A 19,720-nucleotide genomic window follows, 5' to 3' on the forward strand; every position below is an offset into this window, starting at 1 on the left:
AATCGTTATATTGAATGTTCTTTATTTTATTTTATTTTTATAGAGTTACATTCTATATAGTCCTCTTTTGTGGTTTTGCTTTTTATCATTAGACTAAAACATTAATCAGTTTTTGGTATAAGTAAAGATTGAACTTTAAATTTCTTATTCTACCATTAAAGGATTTACCGGTTGAGTTAATTAGAATCTTCATGTTAAATTTCGTGGTACTAAGATGTTATTTTTATTTGATTTATAAACTTATTTTTCAATGTATTATTTAAAACTACACAAATTTAAAATTTAAACATTGATTAATTACTTAATGTTCTTGAAATTTTATAAGCATAAATGATATAATAATAAAAATTGTTCTATTTTTCATCTAAAAAAAAAAAAAAAAAAGAAGGTAATCTAACTGTAAATTGTGAAAATTTACATTAATACTTTTTTTTTTTTTTTTTTTTTTTTGGGTTAAAACATTAATACAATGATACAGGATCGAGTTGTTGCGAAAATCTGTCCTCCTCGACCCACTATTTATAATTTTTTTTTTTTTAAAAAAAGGGTTAATTTAACGAAGACTCACCTAAATAGGTGGAGTGAAGGGCGGAACAAAATCTTTGCCCCAACGGCCAAATTTGGTTGGGCCACCCCACCTGACTATATTTACTACTCACAGTGCCAACCGACATAAAAAAAGGGTTAATTTAACGAAGGCTCTCCTAAATAGGTGGAGTGAAGGGCGGAACAAAATCTTTGCCCCAACGGCCAAATTTGGTTGGGCCACCCCACCGGACTATATTTACTACTCCCAGTGCCAACCGACACTCCACGCTCCTCACTCCTCACTCCTCACCCTTTGCCTTTTTTTCTTTCAGTAAGCTCTCTCTCTCGCTCTCTCTCTCTCGTCTTAACATCTTTGGTGATTTTTGGGTAATTCTCACACATTTTATTTTGGGTGCAGAATATACAGATCAAGCCCTCGAAGTCACTCTTGATTACACTTTCTTCCCTGTCCATAAGGTACTTCTTCCTTATTTTTCTGTTTTCGTTACTCGAATAAAACACATGTTGATAAATTTCTTAATATTATTACCAAATAAGTGATTATATCTGATTACGGTATGGTTTATTTATTCTTTGTCTAACATTTGTTATTGATCTAGTGCAAAAGTTATAGATTTCAGTTTTGCTTGTTTACCACCGCACACCCTTGGTGGGTGCGATGGTCACTCCACAATTTAAGATTTTGTATTTTTTGTCTGGTTAAACAATCTGTTGTGAATTTTTATTTATGTTAATGTTAAAGTTTTGCTTTTATTTATTGAGTACTATTGATAGGTAAAGATTTGGATTGTGTTATTGAGTATTTAATTTTTTTTTAATTGTTGTTATTATTATTATTTTTTCAGAAAGTTTTATTACCACAAAACAAAGGAAACAAGGAAAAGAGTTCCACAAGGAACTCAAAAACCTTGCCGAGGACAAACATGAGCCCCAGCACAACCCACAGTCTACAATCTTACAATCAAAACTAAAAACTCCCTATAAGTCTCATTTCAGTTCACTTTGCTACACTGAACACTATAGCTCACTACAAATGTGATAACTATCAATTACACATTGTAAAACCCCCAATTAGAGGCAAGAGTGCAACTACTAGGAGTTCAAAGAATTTTCCTTCCCTTCTTCCCTTGACATCCCTTTTTATACTCTTAATCGGTTGCTCTTCTGTATTGATGCTTCCTCCATGAAATGGGGTAATTTGGAACATGGTTTCCCATTGTTTGATGTGGGGTATTTGGAGGGAGAGAAATGCTCGAACTTTTGAAGGCAATGAAAGTTTGATTTGGGACATGAAGATGTCTTTTTTCCATACTCAGTTTGGGTGGACTTATTCTTCGGGTGTTTTATCTTTTTCTTTGTTATCTAATTTGCTTGATAGATGTACTTTCTTTCTTCTTAGTTCTGTTTTTGTAACTTTGCCTACCTCAGTATACATCCTGAGTGCTATGGCTCTTTTTGTACTAGTTTTTCTTTCAATGAAGTTTGTAAGTTGTAAAAAAGAAATGAATTATGTTATTTCTTTGTATCCAAATGTGATAAACAGTAGCCCACCAAGCCACCTTGCACAAAAAAGCTTTGAAGTTACTGCCCTGTGGATAATGTATTCCCAAATTGACCACCTCCTCCCAATTATAGGATATACCAGGAACCAAACTAAGCTGCATTATCGCTTGCCAACTTCTTTTGCTGAAAGGGCACTCGAAAAAAAGAAAAAAGAAAAAAGGTTTCTAGTTTCAATCACCATTTTGCAGTAGGATCATAGACTATCCTCATTGTATCAACCTTGCTTTAGTTGAGAGCCTGTCTTTCATTGCTTACCATCCTGTGAAGCTATGCTTTGGTATTGCAGCAGGAAACCAAATCAGTGTCCACCAGGGGACCTTGCTTTGAAGATAATTCCAGGTGGCTGCAATGCAAAATTTCCCTGAAGGAGTTGTAGCTCAGATCATTCTATTGTTCTCTTTGAGATCTATTATATGCAATTTACTTTGAATCTTGACCGAATCTTCAGACCTTGTGGGCCTCCAATGTTATTCCTTGTCTTTAAGTACACTGTGGAACCTTGCCTGAAGAGAACTAGCTGCCTTATAGATAACCCTAGGCCAATAAGCTTGGTGAAACACCCCATCTAGGTGCCAATTGTCCAGCCATAGGAATATGCACTTCCCATCAGCTACTTCATGCCTTACAAGCTACTTGGCTTTAGTTATAAGCTTCAATAGATTCCTCCAATTCCAAGTGCAATTCTGAGGAATTTTGACAGCTCAGAAGCTTCTTCCCTTCAGTAACATAGCATGCATCCAGGCCACCCAATGAGAACCTGCAGGAGTGAAAAGATTCCAAATATGCTTTATAGCTGCAGCTTCATTCCAATCTATTGTATCTTTTAAATTAGTTGCAGTGTGGGGTGGGGTGGGGTGAGGTCTTTTGGGTTGGGGATGAACCAGAAAGACCAGTTTGCCTTAACCTGCAAGGCTGGGCAAAAATGAGGCAAAATAGTTGATCTACAGGTCAGGCTCAGGACACCTATGATTCGACCCCACCCCACCTTGATTGCTAAGACCAAGTGCCCGTTTGGTTTCGGCGTTTACTGTATTTCAGCAATTGCGTTTTGGGCATGGGACCCACGCTACAGTTGCACGTAGTAAACGCGTCCTTCTTCTTCTTCTTGTTTTTTTTTTTTTTTAGCCGTTAACGTTGACTTTTCCTGTGAACAGTGCACCCGTGTACTATTTCATGGGTCTCACAAACTTCATTTTCATCAAATTTTTCATTAAAAATGGATCCTACAATACTATTCACATATTTAAAAATTATTTTGCTATAGTGTTTTTAGTTTCAATTTTCAGTTTTAGCAAAGATAAGCTTAATCCAAACAAACCCCAAGTAGTTTTGATAAAATGTTAGATTATTGATATAAGTGTGTCCGTGGACTGTTATTTTGTTTGTAAGTTTGATTTGTTACTTGGCAATACTTGTTGATTTGTAGATTATGGGAAAACCAATTGTAATATTTGACTTTTTTTAACGAAAAACTTCAAAAAAAAAAAAAAAAATTCATAGGCCAGTACTAGTGATGTAGCATACTAACCTCCAATACTAATATTTAATCTATGAAAATCCTCATGCAAAATTTTGGAAAAAAATGAAATCAATGAAATTTATGCTAGTTTGTTGGAATGTGATATTGGATTACATCTGTGACATTACCAATTGTCCCAAAAATTTAAGCTATTGGGATATGGTCAATTTAACTGCATGCTTCTACACTCCCTCTTGCTTGTAGGCTCAAACTCCATTTTAATAGGTGAGGCCCAACATGTGTGATTTTAGATGGGAGGTAGTGTGGAGGAGATATGAATCAAACTCAGGACCTTATGTTTTGATACCATGTTAAATTACCAGTTGTTCCAAAAACTTAAGCTGTTGGGATATGGTTAATTTAATTATTTAACCATATACTTCTAACAACATCGACAAATACGAGATTGCTATTGAAAAATGAATTTGCTGCAAATTTTAGAACAAAATTATTTATAAATGATTTCAATGATTACGAGTTCCATTTAGATAGATTATTAAGTTGAAATATATTTAGAAATAATTAATTCATGCCTTCTTTTATTTATATTTTTTTAATGCTGAATAAATATTAGTTTTATTTTTCATGTATTAAGTTATTTTTGAGTCTTAGCTATTTCTCATTCTTGAGCAATGATTTTATTTTATTTTTTTAATTCACATCCCTAATCAAGGTATTTCAAGTCTATATATCTTGTACAAAAGGTATTTGAAAAATTATATAATGCTCATAAGATTTTTGAAAATAAACTAAACGTGCAATTTCACAATCCTAGTTTTTTCATATTAAATTTCTAATTAAACTTAGTTCTACAAGTGAATGCCAAGACCTTGTAACCTTGTAACTTAGTTGACACTTCTTGATGTTTTCAATGGAAACGTCTAAAATTCAAATCCCCATTTCTCCATTATAACTATTGAATTTAAATTCACGAGGGAATTCAAATCCCCATTTCTTCATACAACATGCTATCCACCTCAGTGCCTCTAACATGATTAGCTCTTCTATGAGAGTTCGTCAATCTATGAAAGAAACGTGTATTGTTATCACCCTCCTTCACAAACAAGGCACGGGACTTTGTTCCAAAAAATGAGCCAAATGTTTAATTTCACCTCTAAGCTGTGTTCTACGAGTTTGTTCCTCATGTGAGAGCCCCTTCTCTAGCATCCAAACCCATTAACTCACTCAGCAGAATCTTCCTAAAAGACAAACCCCCAAATTCCTACTTATTCCACTTCTTTAGATCTACTTTAAGTGCCTTTAAATTCTGAGTAAGAATGAAACTTAGAGAGCCTATGAAATGATAACCATTCCACTACTGATGAACTCTCAACAAAACCATCAGCTTTCAACCACATATTTCAAATTTGAAAGCACATCACCCCCTACTAATGCCACCAGCTTTGACCAAAAGAAGACAGTGATAAGAAACAACACAAGGAGGCACCCTTTGAGACACATCCACAAAATGATCTATCCAATCCACTGAAACCAGAGTCCTATCGATTCTTGACATAGATGATGCGTCAGAATCCCTAAACCATGTAAAAGATGCCCCTTCCAAAGGTAAATCAACTAGGTTATTATCCTTGATGAAATATGAGAATGCAAACTTGGCCGGACTAAAAGAATCTCAGCCAATTCTCTCACTTGGGTATCTAATTAAATTAAAATCACCAATCAAACTCCATGTCTAGACTAAAAGAATCTCAGCCAATTCCCACAAAGCACCCTGCTAGCTATCATCATTAGGACCATACACTCCTGTACAAGCCCATTCAAAGCCATCAACTTCACCCCCTGAATAACACATTGACTGAAAACTGCCCCACAGTCACATCAATTTTCTCAAAGGCCCTCTTATCCCAAACCAACAAGACATCCCCCTGCTGTGTGATCAGCATTTAAAACAGCCCAATTAATAAAAGGACTACACCATAAACTCTTAACAACAACAGAGTTTAAAGAATCTAGTTTAGTTTCAGGGAAGCATATAATATCGTACTTCCACTCCTTGAGTAGATTCTTCACTACCTCTCTCTTCTTGGATTATTCAACCTCCTAACATTCCAAGATAAGAGTCTCAAATAGATAACCACTAATCAACCCCAACCCATTTGAAGATCCTCTACTCCCACAAAACAAAATCCTTTAAAAACTAAAAATTGAATGGGTTGGCATTCTAGTGAACCTTTAAAAATTTAGAACTTTAGTGAACCTTTTATCATTAAAGGAATGTCAAAAATTAAAAAACCTCTATGTTGTGGAGTTCACTAAAAATTCTAAAGAAATTCAATACATTTGATTTATTTGAATGTGCATGGTCAAAAATTGGCCGTTCAATCACCCCCCACCCCCCCACAAAAAAAAAAAAAAAAATCGGTTGAGGTACTATCTGTTGCATCCATTGTAGCAACAATGGATGCTTTGGTTCATGGCTTCATGCCGTGTATGGAACACACTTGTTGTGAAAGTACTTCCTTTTTCACGGGTTCATCTGCGTATGGATTGATCAGATGAAACAATAGTTTTTAGTTTGCCTGAATCATCTTTGGGCACACAGTGAGAAGCATGGTAATTAGAGTTATTATTAGGTGCTCCTGGAGCAGGAGACTCTTTCACATTCATGGTGGATTACCAAAAAAATCCCAAATTATTTGTTCATGATTGAAATTAAATAGGCTTTGTTTAAAAAAAATTAATTTTAAATACAGCTGAATTATCTCCATGCCAGGAATAGTCAAATTGAGAATTTATGATGGGATTGAGTCAGAGCAATCATTCAGGAAGTGATGCAAATGAATCTTCATTACTTGGTAAGTTTTAATTCTTTTGCATATTTTTGTAGTTATCATTGTTTCTTTGTTTTTGCTAAACCTCTAATATTGTTCATTTGTTCTTGGTTTTTATTGCAAGATACAGAAATTAACGGCACATATATAAACACGCAAATTTCTGTTATCTCAATGAATTCCAGTCAGGATTCTTCATTTTGTCAACGATCCATTATGAAGGAAATAGCTCCAGGTGAGTCAAACAGGACTGATGGCGGCGTGGTATTCCAAGCAGCAAACTGTGGATGTGCCTTAATTGACACAAGTCCAGAATTACGTCAGGTAAAACTTAACTTGGAATACACTGTAAATGATATGTTTAAAACCCACCTTTTTCTTTAGGCTGTCTGCTAAAGAAGTTGATGAGTTGACATCGCGACCCATCCAGCAGGCTGGGGTTTCTTCCCATATGAAGCTTCTAAACTGGAACACACCGATAAGGCTTGTCAAAGTTACACCACTTCTGACTTCACTGCGGCATGAAACACTTCTAAATTGGAAATCATTGATACTCGATAGGGCTTCTAAAAATTGCACCACTTTCATGGCTTCACTGCGGGCTACATGAATCAACTGTTTAGTGAAGGAACACGTGAACGACATAGTATTGCTGCACCTTCACAGACTAAACAGCGACCTCTCACCGATACAACATAGGCCAAAGATCAGATTTTCTTCTCTCAAATTTGCCCTCAAACAATTCCACTCCTTTGAAACCCCTTCTAGAAGAATCTCCAATTTCCCCCAGGTCCCATTTCCCTTCTCTCTCTCTCTCTCTCGCTCTCAATCCATTACTTTCTCTCTCTTCATTTCTAATGAAATCATTTTGTGATCAGGAAACTCAAGGTACAGTTGATGTTCCTCACGATTTGAGCAGTTCCATCAGCTCTGACTTTGCTCAGATGTTTTCCTTGCTTCAGAGCATTTTCAAGATCTTACTTCGTATCTACAAAAAGATACTATTGTTTCTACCTCCTTCGATCCGTTCCAAACTGGTAAACTCACAATGCCTCTCTGCTACGATTCTGCTAAATGAAGAAATAAGAAAAATAAAAAGAAAAAATTACTGATGTGATTTTTTTTGGCCAATGTAGGACCGTACTGTTGTTGGAGTCTTACTTCTTGCTGTTTTTCTGGGGTTTAAGGAGATTCTTGAGGTAATGATATATTCTCATTTGCTTAAACAAATTGCATGCACATCAATGTCAATAGCCATACATTGTCCTCCAATTGCAAATTAAGATTAAACCCTGCTCTACAAAATTTATTTGTGTTCTTTTTAATTTTAATGATAAAGATGGAAGGTCTTTGGTATTTGTGGTGTCTACTTGGTTTAAAGGTACTTAGCATAAATTGCTTAGTTCGTTAGTGATGAATGTCCTGGATTACCCGACAACTAGTTATGACATATGGGGTCAGTTGCCTATAAATTTCACTGGTTGGAGGCGAGTCCAAGGGCTCATCTTTGGAAAGATTTCCTACCGTATTAATTACCAATCACACATCTGTCATAAAGATAACTTGGCAGCTTTTCATGTGTTCAAGTCTAATAGAATAAGAGTAATACCATCTCTGTGTGTGAGCGAGTTCAAGTTCAAGTTCAAGTCTGAATGTAAATAGAGTGAAATACTATATATGTGTGTGTCAGTGTGTGTGGGTGTTAGACTTTCAAATTCCAATATCTGCTAAGTATGGTGTTGGATTTGGGGAAAAGTAGCTTAAGCTTTGCAAATGCTAATGCCTCATGTTCACATTAAGCTTAGTTGCAAATTAGAACTGTGGAGGAGTAAATTATTAGGTCTTGTTAGAAATTTATTTATTTATTTTTCATAATGCTCTATCGAAGCCATAGCGGAATCCATAATAGATTCTATTATGTTATTGATGTAGGACAAATTGGGAAGTCTATCTACGTGTGCTTGTGTAGGTTTAAGGTTAAGTGAATTTGGGATACAGTGTTTACAGTTGTAGAAGAAAGGGTTAGGGCTCAAAAGTGACTATAGGTTGTTAAGATTGTGAAAAAAAAGCAAGAATATTATTTCTCTTTAAAAAGGGTAGACTTTTTGAGGGAAGTGAATGTCATCATTATAACTCAAGTCCTTGTTGCAGTCTCTCCAAATTTTTATACTGTTTAGAGAATGAACAGTTATTTTTGGCTTTTACATGACCACTTTTTCAAATAGATTTTTCAATGGACTCTCTATCCTTACTTTATTTGATTTAAATATTATTTCTTCATTTATTCTTTATTCATTATTTTATTCTCCTTTATTATGTATTTTTTTAATTTTTTTCATAGTAAAGGTTAGTTTGAGAAAAGCTTGAATGCTACCTTTATCACTCATCCCAAAAAAAAAAAAATTGAGGCAATAGAAGTGAGGGATTTTCGTCCTATTAGTTTTATTGGGGGGGGATTTATAAAATTATTGCTAAAGTTTTAGCCATTCGACTGCCTGTTGTTCTTGATGATATCATCTCCATCTCGGAATGCTTTTGTATTGGAGTTGCAAATTCTTGATTTCTTTTGATTACTAATGAATGTCTAGATTGTAGATTGAAGTCTGGTCAACTAGGGGTGCTATATAAATTGGATGTAGAGAAGGCTTTTGATCATGTGAACTGGAACTTTCTCATTTTATATTAGAGTGATGTGGTTTTATTGAAAAGTGGAGGTAGTGGATTTTCTTTTGTTTATCTATTGTTTGCTTCTCCATCTTGATTAATGGTTCTCCATGTGATTTTTCTGGAAACTGTAGGGGATTAAGACAAGAAGATTCGTTGTCTCCATTGTTATTCGTTATTGTCATGGACACTGGGTAAAATGTTGGATAAAGTTGTCAATGAGGGCTGCATATTAGGTTTCATAATGGGTAATCTAGAGGCGATTATTGGGTAATATCTCATCTCCTCTTTGTTGACGATACTCTTACTTTTTGTGATGTTGATCTTGATTAGCTTCTTCTTCTTCATATGATACTCATTTGGTTTGAGGCAGTTTTGGGTTTGAAAATAAATATGGGTAATCAGAGTTGATTCTTGTAGGAGCGGTTTTGAATATTCTACTATTGGTGGATGTGCTAGGCTGTAAGCAGGGTTCACTTCCAATGAAATACTTAGGTCTTCCTTTGGGTGCTCACTTCAAAGATAGGTCAATTTGGAATCCAATTTTGGAAAAAGTTGAAAGAAAACTTGCGGGATGGAAACGTTATTATTTATCCAAGGGAAGTAGAGACACTCTAATTAAGAGTACTTTATCAAGCTTGCCTACCTACTTTCTTTCTTTATTTCCTATCCTGACAGTTGTGGCTAATCTTAGTATTCAAAAACTGCAGTGAAAATTTTTATGGGGTGGTATGAGGGAAGAGACTAAACGTCATCTGGTTAAATGGGCAGATGTTTGTACTCCTCTTTCTGCAGGTGGCTTGGGTATTAGAAGATTGAGGCTTTTTAATGAATCCTTGTTAGGGAAATGGTTATGGCAATATGGTTATGAGAAGAATGCATTATGGAGAAGAGTGATAGAAGTGAAGTATGGTAGTGAATTTTGGTTGGGGGGGTGACGGTGCTCTAATCCAATTCTTGATCCTTATGGAGTTGGTATGTGGAGAACTATGAGACAGGGATGTTATGTACTGTGGGGTAATATTAGCATACTCCAGACGTGGCATGAACTGTGGTTATGTGCCACTAATAAGCTACGAAACATACTATCCAAAACTTGCTGCGTGGGTGAATTCTGCATTTTCTGTATATGATGTTATGTATGTTTAGAATAATCTGTGCTGTTTTTTTTTTTTTTTGAGATTAAGTCTGGATTTTTTTCCCAATAAACTTTTTGTCATTCATTCATTCTCTGTGCATGAAAAACAGGTTGTTTGCACTCTTGGAGTTGGAGGTGTAGTTTTTGTAAGCATCTTACTTTGCTTGTGGGCTATGGACTGTTAAAAGCCGGAATTTTCAGCTCCAGAATTAGCAAACGTTCAAAAATATCAGAAAAAATTCAGGATGATTGATGCAAGGAACACTGGAAAAATTATTTCAATTTTTTTTTTCCAGATTTTACTTTTGAATTATGAACCTAATTTGTTTTTAATTTTGTTGAGGATTCTGTTTTCAAAAGGGCCCTTGTAAACCGCAGTTATGATGGATGAAATTTTATGCTGAAATTTTCAATTGTTAGGTGCTGCTGACTCCTAACTTGGTGCTAATACCAAACAAACCCTAACGGCTAATTAGTAGAGCCTATCCTTTATGTTCTGTTCAATTATTTTTTCTAAATTCCTATCCCCTCTCTTATGATGCCCCTTTGATCTGTCCGACGTCAACGATGAGATTGTATCATAATGATTCCATCTAAAAGAGGTTTCATCCAACCCACCAACCCGATGAAATTGACCAAACCCAACCTAACCCAACACCTTGAGTTGGCTTTTCATGTTTTTGTAAGTTGGGTTGGGTTAGAATTTTATTTTAAGCATAGGGTTGGATCAGGTTCAGATTGATGGTGTTTTCAACACAATTCAGCCAACTATAGATATAAACTTATTTTATTATCATTTTAAAATTTTTTTTTTTTATGATTTATTTTGGTATTTTGATAATAGTTTTGATGAATTTGAAAAGTTAGAATATGATTTATACATATTATGTGAATTAATAACTTACTGAATAAAGTTCTTAAATAGTTCATGGAAATCCAAATGTTGGTTGGAAATCCAAAAGTTAGAATATGATTTAGACATACATGTAGGCATAACTTACCAATTCAACCTAGTTGGGTTGGTTTCCACATGTTGGGTTGGAAATTTCTCAACTGGACGTTGGGTTGAAAAAACCCTTTAATCCAGCTCATACATGCCCCTTATTCTGTCTTTGGAAATAACGGTTGTGCTTTTGACAAATTGATGTTGGCTTCCTGTAGGGGTGTCAAATGCAAGGTTTTCAGATCCGAACAGTTCATTGAACCGTAAAAGGGAGAGGTTCAAGGTTTTTGAGGTTGAATCGAGGTCAAACCGTGATGACGTCATAATTAATTAAAACCTAAATATAGATATTGAATTTATAAAACTAGCAAAATTGACAATATATCTATATATGTGAGGGAAATTTAATGATTTTCAAGCATATATTTAATAATTAAATAAGAAAGTTAATAAAATAAAATAATAACCATGAAAACATTAAAATTTATTATTAATTTTTGAAGTAAAGTTGAATATCTTTGAAAGATTTTAACTATAATTTTTTTTATTCCTTGTAAGAGATGGATAATTTATTTAAGCATAATAAAATTGTGTTAAGTTGTTTTTTTTTTTTTTTTTTTTTAAAAAATTGCTAAGGGGTTGGACTGCACGGTTCTCACCGATTCGTGCGGTCCAACCCCGATTTTAGCGGTTCATGGAATTAACAAAAAATCCGGTTCTTTATGCTTAAAAAACCGGTTTTCATCCCGATTCTCGATTTTCACAGTCCGACCTCCCGGCCAGTCCGGTTCTGAAAACTATGGTTAAATGGGTGGGCATAATTGGGTTGGGTATATAAAACCCATTTAACTAATTGATTCTAACTCAAATCCAACCCAACCCAATTATTATGGGTAAACCCTAACTCACCCAATTACCCAATTACCAAAATGCCATTAAAGTGAAAACCTCATTCTCTCTAGTCTTTTCTCTACTTTCCCGAAAAAAAGAAAAAACAAAGAAAAAACTTTTCTTGGATCTAAAATTTCTTTTTCTTTCTCCTCCATTGCTTCCCCACTTCAATTTTGACTAAAAAACTCTCACTTCTGCTTTCTCTTTCTCTCTCACTCTCTTTGATTTTCGATTGAGATTTGACCTGAACTTTCCAGGGAATTTTATTATTATTATTATTATTTTTAGAGATTTGATATGGCTAACGAGAAGATCGACGGTTAAGATTGCGTGAACCAATATGACAGTGAGGAATACAAAGACTCCTCGTTGTTGTCAATGTCGATGGAGGACTCGGTTTTGTTGTGTGGTGTTGGATCCAGAGCGAGTTTAAGCGGTTTGTGGGAGAAAAACTAGTCGAGGAGCGAGATTGGGCTGATAGAGTGTTTGACGGATATTCTCGTGGACGAAGGGGACGGAGATCTGTTGCTTTAGCGGAGCGATTGAGAGGACTGTTTTCTTCAATGGCTACAGGCTCTAGATTTGCAAGTGATGGGAGCTTGTCGCGCCGATGAGAGGTTGAAGCCGTTGTTGAAGATGGTCTAAGCATAGGATTGATTCTCACTTGTTCTCGGTGGTCTCTGTGTTGTGTTTATTGTGCCTCATTGTTCTTTGTGAGAGCTAGAGAAAGAGAGAGAGAAGTTTTTGGAGACCGAGAAAATGAAGGAAAATGAAAGCATTGAAATGTCCGAGGGCTTTTTTTAAATTTTTTTTTTTTTAGGGGAAGGGTTGGGTTGAATTTGGGTATATTGTTTTTGGGTTAAATGAGTCTCAATGGGTTTTTAGTTAAAACCCAATAATTATTGGGTCTAATTGGGTTGATGCCCATTTAACCCAACTAATAATTGGATGGGTTTGGGTTCAATTAGAGTGGGTGGGTTTGGGTGAGCAAATGGGTTTAGACTTACTTTGCCACCCCTAGCTTCCTGCATGATGATCAATAAGAATTTGTTGGTATGATACTTTTGTGATATTGACGAAGTGAATGGGATAAGAACAATGAAAATCTTGTTGTATGAATGGACCCTTTAAATCATCACATCAGTCCGCGTATCTCATAATGCGTCCCGTCCATTCTTAGCTGATAAGAGACGCAACCCCAATTTCAAAAGTGGCTTCCTGCCTTCCTGGTTTTGCTTCATCATTTGTGCATTGCTTATTGCCATTTTGCTTTGGATTCTCCCACGAAAATCTAGTGCTTTAATTTCTGTTTTGCATAGCATTTGATTGACTGGACCATTTGCATTGCTTTGTTTGCTGCCTTTACTGATGGGAGCTATCCTCCCGCTATTATATATTCATTCCATAGGATTATGTAAGGATTTATTGAGGTGGTGCTGATACGAGATTCTACTTTCTTTTGTACTGATGGGTTATGCTTTAATGAGTAACAGAAAATTATCTAAACATGTTCATCTAAGCATTTGAATGAGTAACAGAAAATTTAGTATACATTGACAAGTTTATCTAGGCATTAAATGTGATAGGCCAATAATGTATTGACTATTTTGGTAAATTAATAAATTAATTAGCCAAGTGAACTAATTAAATTCAATTACATGCAATAAGCGTGGTAGTACAAACAAATCACTAACTAAGTTTATATGTAGCGGAAAATAAATTTGACATAGGTGATTTATTTACAAATGGGAAAAACCACCAAGACAAAACCCCACTGGGTGAATTTAAGGTCATCACTCCCGAGAATTCACTATTATCAAAACAAACGGTTACAAGTAAAAGGAATCTCAGTACTTAATACCAACTTACAGTTGAACCCTTACCCCAATACACAATTGGACTTGTAATGTAGTGACAATCTCTCCTTTCAATGCACAGTTCCCAGTACGTGACTAACCAATCAATACATAGATCCCAAGTACGTGACTAACACACCAACTTGAGAAAGATATTGGTTGCTAAGTTCTTCAATTCATTCAAACGATGAAGATCAAGAAGCTCATTGGTTACAAAAACCTTGGCGCAAAGATGCAACAGCTTCTTTAAGAGAAAGATGAACTAAGGCAAATTGTCTTCGGTCACAATTTGAGTGAATAATCACTTTGCATCAAGTTGCATCACCTTAGACAGCCCTTAAAATAATCCTTATATATGTTTAGGGTTGTGAGAAAAGAAACCCTACACAAATAGCTTGGATATGCATGAAACATAGATTTGGAAATCTGAATTTTGTAATTCTCGATAAATACAGCTTCTGTCGAGAGTTGTCGAGAATTATACATTAAATCTCGATAGATACACCTGTCAACCTATCTGTCGAGCTTTTATGAACAACACTTCTTCACTTGTTTTTTAGACAAACTTGCATGGTTTCAATACTAGACTTGAACTCTTGCTCCTTGAAGTATTAAACATATCCTAGATCTACCCAATTACAAGTAAAGTGTGTTTAGTCAAAGGATTAACCAATTTTACGTGACATATGTTCTAACAAGTTCCACATATGTCCTAACAAAATGAAAATCAAAAAATTACCTAGACATATTCATCTAAGTATCATAAAGGAAATTAAAAAAATTACCTAGATATGTTCATCTAAGCATTTTTTTTAAAAGAATATATATATATATATATATATATCATATACTAATACTATATATAATAGTATAAGCCTTTTTCCTGCAATTAAGGAGGTGATTCCATATAGGAAAAAATACCCATCTAACTTTCAGACACATTCACAATTAAAAAGCAATAAATTATATTGTTTCACAATCTTAACACCGATTGATAGTTTTTGAGCGTAAAAAAACATAACTGGTTAAAATTAAATTAAAAAAAGACTTGCAATAGTAAAAAAAACTTGCGATATAAAGAAAGAGGAGAAAAAAGAGAGAGAAAAAGCTTGTGATATAGAGATGGAGAATGAGACAGAGTTTGTACGATCGGTCATCACCATCATTTTCATGCCACCATCCATTCCCTTGCCAAACTTAGACCACTGGAACCGACATTGGTAATCTAAAGGTGCATGCAAGAATTGAGATACGGAGATGGAGAGAGAACTACCACCGGTAATTTGTTTTTTCCTTTCTTTCTTAGATCTAGGTATGAAATATGAATTAGTTTTGAGAAATTTGGTTGGATTGATTTTTATTTAGATATTTACATTTGGTTTTGATTTTAAAGAAAAATACAACATGTTTCATCGTTTGAGGGCTTTATATTTTATTCATTTATTGTGCTATCCACACGGTTTAAAACAAAAACATGTTTGAGGGCTTAAAATTTCCTCTGCTCTTTCTCCGCCCCAGATCGTCTTTGCAACAGTATATTTTGAAGGTCAATATACTTTTTTCTTTTTCATATATTGTTTTTGTTTCCGGAAAATCTGCCACGCTTTTTTTTTTTCCCCTTTGATTTGGTTATGAACTAAGAAATATGAGATAATTTTGGGAATTTTGGTTGGGTTGGTTTTGATTTAGGTTTTTTCAATTAGATTTGTGTTTTGGGTCTTTGGGTTTTTGTCTCAAAGTCATAATTGTTTTTTCTCTTTGATTGGAGTACATACTTTTTTTCTCTTCAAATATTGTTTTTGTTTTCTGAAATCTGTCATACTACTTTTTCCCTTTGATTTGGTTATGCACTAAGAAATATGAGTTAGTTTTGGGTATTTTGGATGAGTTGGTTTTGATTTAGGTTTTTGGGTTGGATTTTTTTTTTGGGTTTTTGTCTCAAAGTCGGAATTTTTTTCCTTCAATTTGAGTATGACTAAGATTTATGACTTAGTTTTAGGTTTTTTGGTTGGGTTTTTGTTTTTTGTGTTAGATTTGTACTGTTCCTTCCTTGCAACAACAAATATTCGATTCTTAATTTATGCTCTTTCATTCGTTTATGTCTTATTCTTTCTCTTCCATTTGATGTTGTTTAGATTCCAACTTCCAAAGTAATTTCTGATTTGTTTTTTTTTTTTTTTCTATAGTTTTTCCCTACAATTGCAGAATGCTGTTTCTCTATGATAGATAAGGCCATTGGTTCTTCTGCAATAAGAGAATTAAAAGCTCGTTTAGATGCTATCCTAATTTTCAATTTATTTAGATTTTAATTTCTTTGGTTTGTTAATATTAATATCCTTACTTCAATGAATTTGGCTAGCTTGGTATAGTATTATCTTTTGGTACACTTATTTCAATGGGATCTATCATAATGTTGATGGTTAGCCTATCATTCGAATTAAGCATATAATACAAAGTTAAATTTATAAATATACATTTTTTCTTTTTTCTTTTTTTGTTTCTTTTAATGTTTCATAAATTGTGCTGAGAAACTTAAAATAGCCATATTCACGGTTGGAGAAATTGGAGGGAATGATTATAATTATGCATTGTTTCAAGGCAAAACAATTGAGGAGGTTAGATACATGGTTGTAGAAGTTGTCCAAGCAATAGCTATGCATTGTTATGGTAAGTTTTATAAGCAAAGAAACTATTAAAATTTTTTTTTCTTGCAAAATGACCTGCTATGATTATTGATCACCAATTTTCTATTATTGTTCCATAAAGGTTCACTGGTTCTCTACTATTACGACATTCTACACCAACAATTCTTCTGCTTATGACAAGATATGGTGAGTCTCTCTCTACTTCTAATAGAATGCAAAAAAAGAAAAAGAAGAAAAAGGGACATGATATGATATGGAGATTTAGCAATGGATTTTTTAATTTTTCAAGGTACAAGATTCTTTTATGCATCTATGAAAAAAAATTGCAGTGGTGTTGGAGATGAATATGAGTTTAGCATGGCATAAAAAATTAAAAAAGTGATGCTCTTGATGTATGCTAAACTCATTGATTTAATTATGTTCAGGTTTTATTTCATAACTCTTGCCTTTAAAGGCTATTTCAACATGATTGCGATCCTATTGCATTAAAGGCTTATTTGTTTGGCTCCAAGTAATTGTGAAAAGGCATGTTTGTTTTATTTCAATGTAATTTGTCAGGCTCCTTTGTAAATACCATCAAAGTTTGGGTTGTGATGACTGAGAGTGAAGTTGTTGGGAAATATTGGACCAATTCTAGAAATAATGAACACTAGCTAACCTAAGAATTTTTAATCCTATGTGATAGGTATACCAAGGGAAGAGAGTAAGTTTCATTCACCCAATAAAATATGATCAAGTTACAAGTATCAAATATTTAATTTACTTTGAAGTTTCAAATAAATGTTGTTAGGACAACTTTTAATTCAAAATTATTTTGTATGTACTATAGTTGTTTGTTTGGCCTTTTTTTTGGTGTTATTTTAATACATAAGGAAAATATTTATTGATCATGCAAATATAGATATTAGCTTACTAGCAAAAGTGCATGCATCTTAACATTCACTTGATTAGGACCTGCTACAAATTAGAATTATTCTTAAATCTGTTCTCTATAGCATGCAATTAATACCTTTATTTCTAGATTCCTTCACATCATACTTTCTAGAATTAGCTAATGACATTTGATTCAATACAAAATAATGCTATAAGTTGTATGAATAACCATAGTAAGTCTCTATTGCATGAGGTAAATGTTCTTTCCGATGACTACCTTATTAGTTGCAAATTAATACAGCTATTATATTGTTATGTTAAACCAATTTTTCTTTGGCTGAAATTGTTAAATTACCTAAAGAATGTTGACATCTTTACCAAACCTCTTGATAGGAGCAAGTTTGAGTCTCTTTGTCAAGTGATTGGTGTTATCACATGTCCTTAGTCTTCAAGGATATCCTTGGTCCTTGTGCTTTAACTCTCAATTCTTTGGGATCAAAATGTTTTTGATTAGGATTTTCCTTTGCATTACATTTATGCATTTCATTCTAGGTTTGTTAGGATCTTTTTAAGTTTTTTTTTTTTTTTTTTTTTTTTTTTTTTTTTTTTTTTAAATAGAAAAAAAAAAATTGTATTACACATCACCAAGTGTGTAATTAAGATTGGCCTATGAAATTTGCATGTCATGATTGTGTACCTTGTTTAGCTTTGATGAGCTATTATTCTACACTTTGCTGTTTTTGCTATGTAGTGCTTAATTATGTGAGTCGTTTATAGTATTTAAACACAAGCTCTTGAATTTGATGTCGCATTCTTTTGATTGTAAGGACTAAAAAATCTTAGGTGAAAGGCATAAATAACCATCTCGCCAATTATGAACACCTGTGTGCAATTCATAAAAACTGTGCTCAGTAAGGTGAAGCACTTGCACAACAAGATTAAACGAGGTGTTAAATAAAAATGTAACAATGGTATTTTCTTTTCTATCTTCTATATGCCCATGCATGATATCTTTGATTGTGCTCAAATGAAAAATTCAAAAGAAAACAAAAAAAAAAAAAAAAAAAAAAAAACAAAATGCTTTTACATGATTACAAGCGTGTTTTCTAGGAGATGTGAGAGTTATATGATGTAAACTAATGTGATTGATGATGTAGAAAATTTGTTTAATTACTATCTACATATCACCTTTTATGTATCTCATACACTTACTAGTTGCACACACCACATGCAAATATTTGTTAAACATTGTACATGTGATTGTGTGTTAATTAATGTGGCCATCCAAGATTATGCTTTTTGTGTTGTTTGATGCTCTTTTTAGGGTTTGAGTTGAAATTTTTAAATCTTGATAAAAATTGATTTGGTTGAAGAGAATGTGGTTTTTGAAAAGTTTTGGAATTATTCACATGCATTTCGTATCATGAAATCTTGTTTTGAAAAGTGTTTTTGCAGAAAATTTTAGGTTTTCAAAATATTTTGGTTTTTCAAGTCTCGATCGATCAAAAAAGGGCAGTTTTAGTTGAATCTATTTTTTTTTAAAAAAAATTCTTCGATTCCTCCCGATTGATCAAAAGTCTTTTTATTTTTTTAAGGAATCAGATCATATGTTTTTCAAAATTTTGTCTTCTTCCTTCAATTCCTCTTGATTCCTCTTCACTCAAAATCTTTTTTGTTCTTTTCTAAGTCAAAGCTTCAAGGGTTTTTTTCCTTTACATATGGTAAAACTCTTTTGCCTTTCCTTTTTGTTTATATTACATGCATTGATGCATAATCATCAAATTTTTCTAAAATTTTGAATTAAAGAAATTTTGGGGTTTTTGGTGAGTCTAGGTGTTTCGATCAAATTTGTTGAATGGGATTTTTTTCATGTATCATACAAACATGTTTCCTCTACTTTATTTTCAAAATTTTCATGATTTGAGCAAAATTTCAAAATTAGGGTTTACGTGTTCATGAGGAATTTGGGGATTTTGATCATTTGGGTAAAATTGATTGCAATTGACTTGTGATATTGTTTAATTGATTGATTAAAACATGGTTTATACTTGTTGTGATATTCAGTTGCTCAATATTTGTGTTTTTGAAAATTAGGTTTTTCAAAATTGGGGAGTTTGCATAAAATTTGAATTTCTGGGTCAATTTTCAAAATTGTGCTATAATTGGACTGTTTTATGCATTAGATCATGCATCATTTGTGTCTATGCATCATGCATCATATATATTTTGAAATTTCTATCTAAATTGTGCTTTATCATTCTCTAATGCAGTTTGGCCATAGTTTGTG

General features: G+C 33.6%; 1 long non-coding RNA gene across 7 annotated transcripts; it reads left to right on the forward strand.

Moving 5' to 3' along the window:
- Positions 1-566: 566 nt before the first annotated feature.
- Positions 567-10,638, forward strand: LOC126706388 (uncharacterized). 7 transcript variants are annotated; one of them, XR_007648580.1, is made up of 10 exons: positions 567-859; positions 947-1,005; positions 6,346-6,447; positions 6,548-6,747; positions 6,857-7,213; positions 7,302-7,460; positions 7,560-7,622; positions 9,222-9,357; positions 9,508-9,690; positions 10,336-10,638. It is a non-coding gene; the product is annotated as an uncharacterized LOC126706388 (long non-coding RNA). The 7 variants fall into 7 exon arrangements; XR_007648577.1 differs by having other exon boundaries at positions 6,366-6,447; positions 6,808-7,213; XR_007648576.1 differs by having other exon boundaries at positions 568-859; positions 6,366-6,447.
- Positions 10,639-19,720: the final 9,082 nt, after the last annotated feature.

The sequence above is a fragment of the Quercus robur genome, chromosome 11 (genome assembly GCF_932294415.1).
Source record: "Quercus robur chromosome 11, dhQueRobu3.1, whole genome shotgun sequence".
Lineage (NCBI taxonomy): Eukaryota > Viridiplantae > Streptophyta > Magnoliopsida > Fagales > Fagaceae > Quercus > Quercus robur.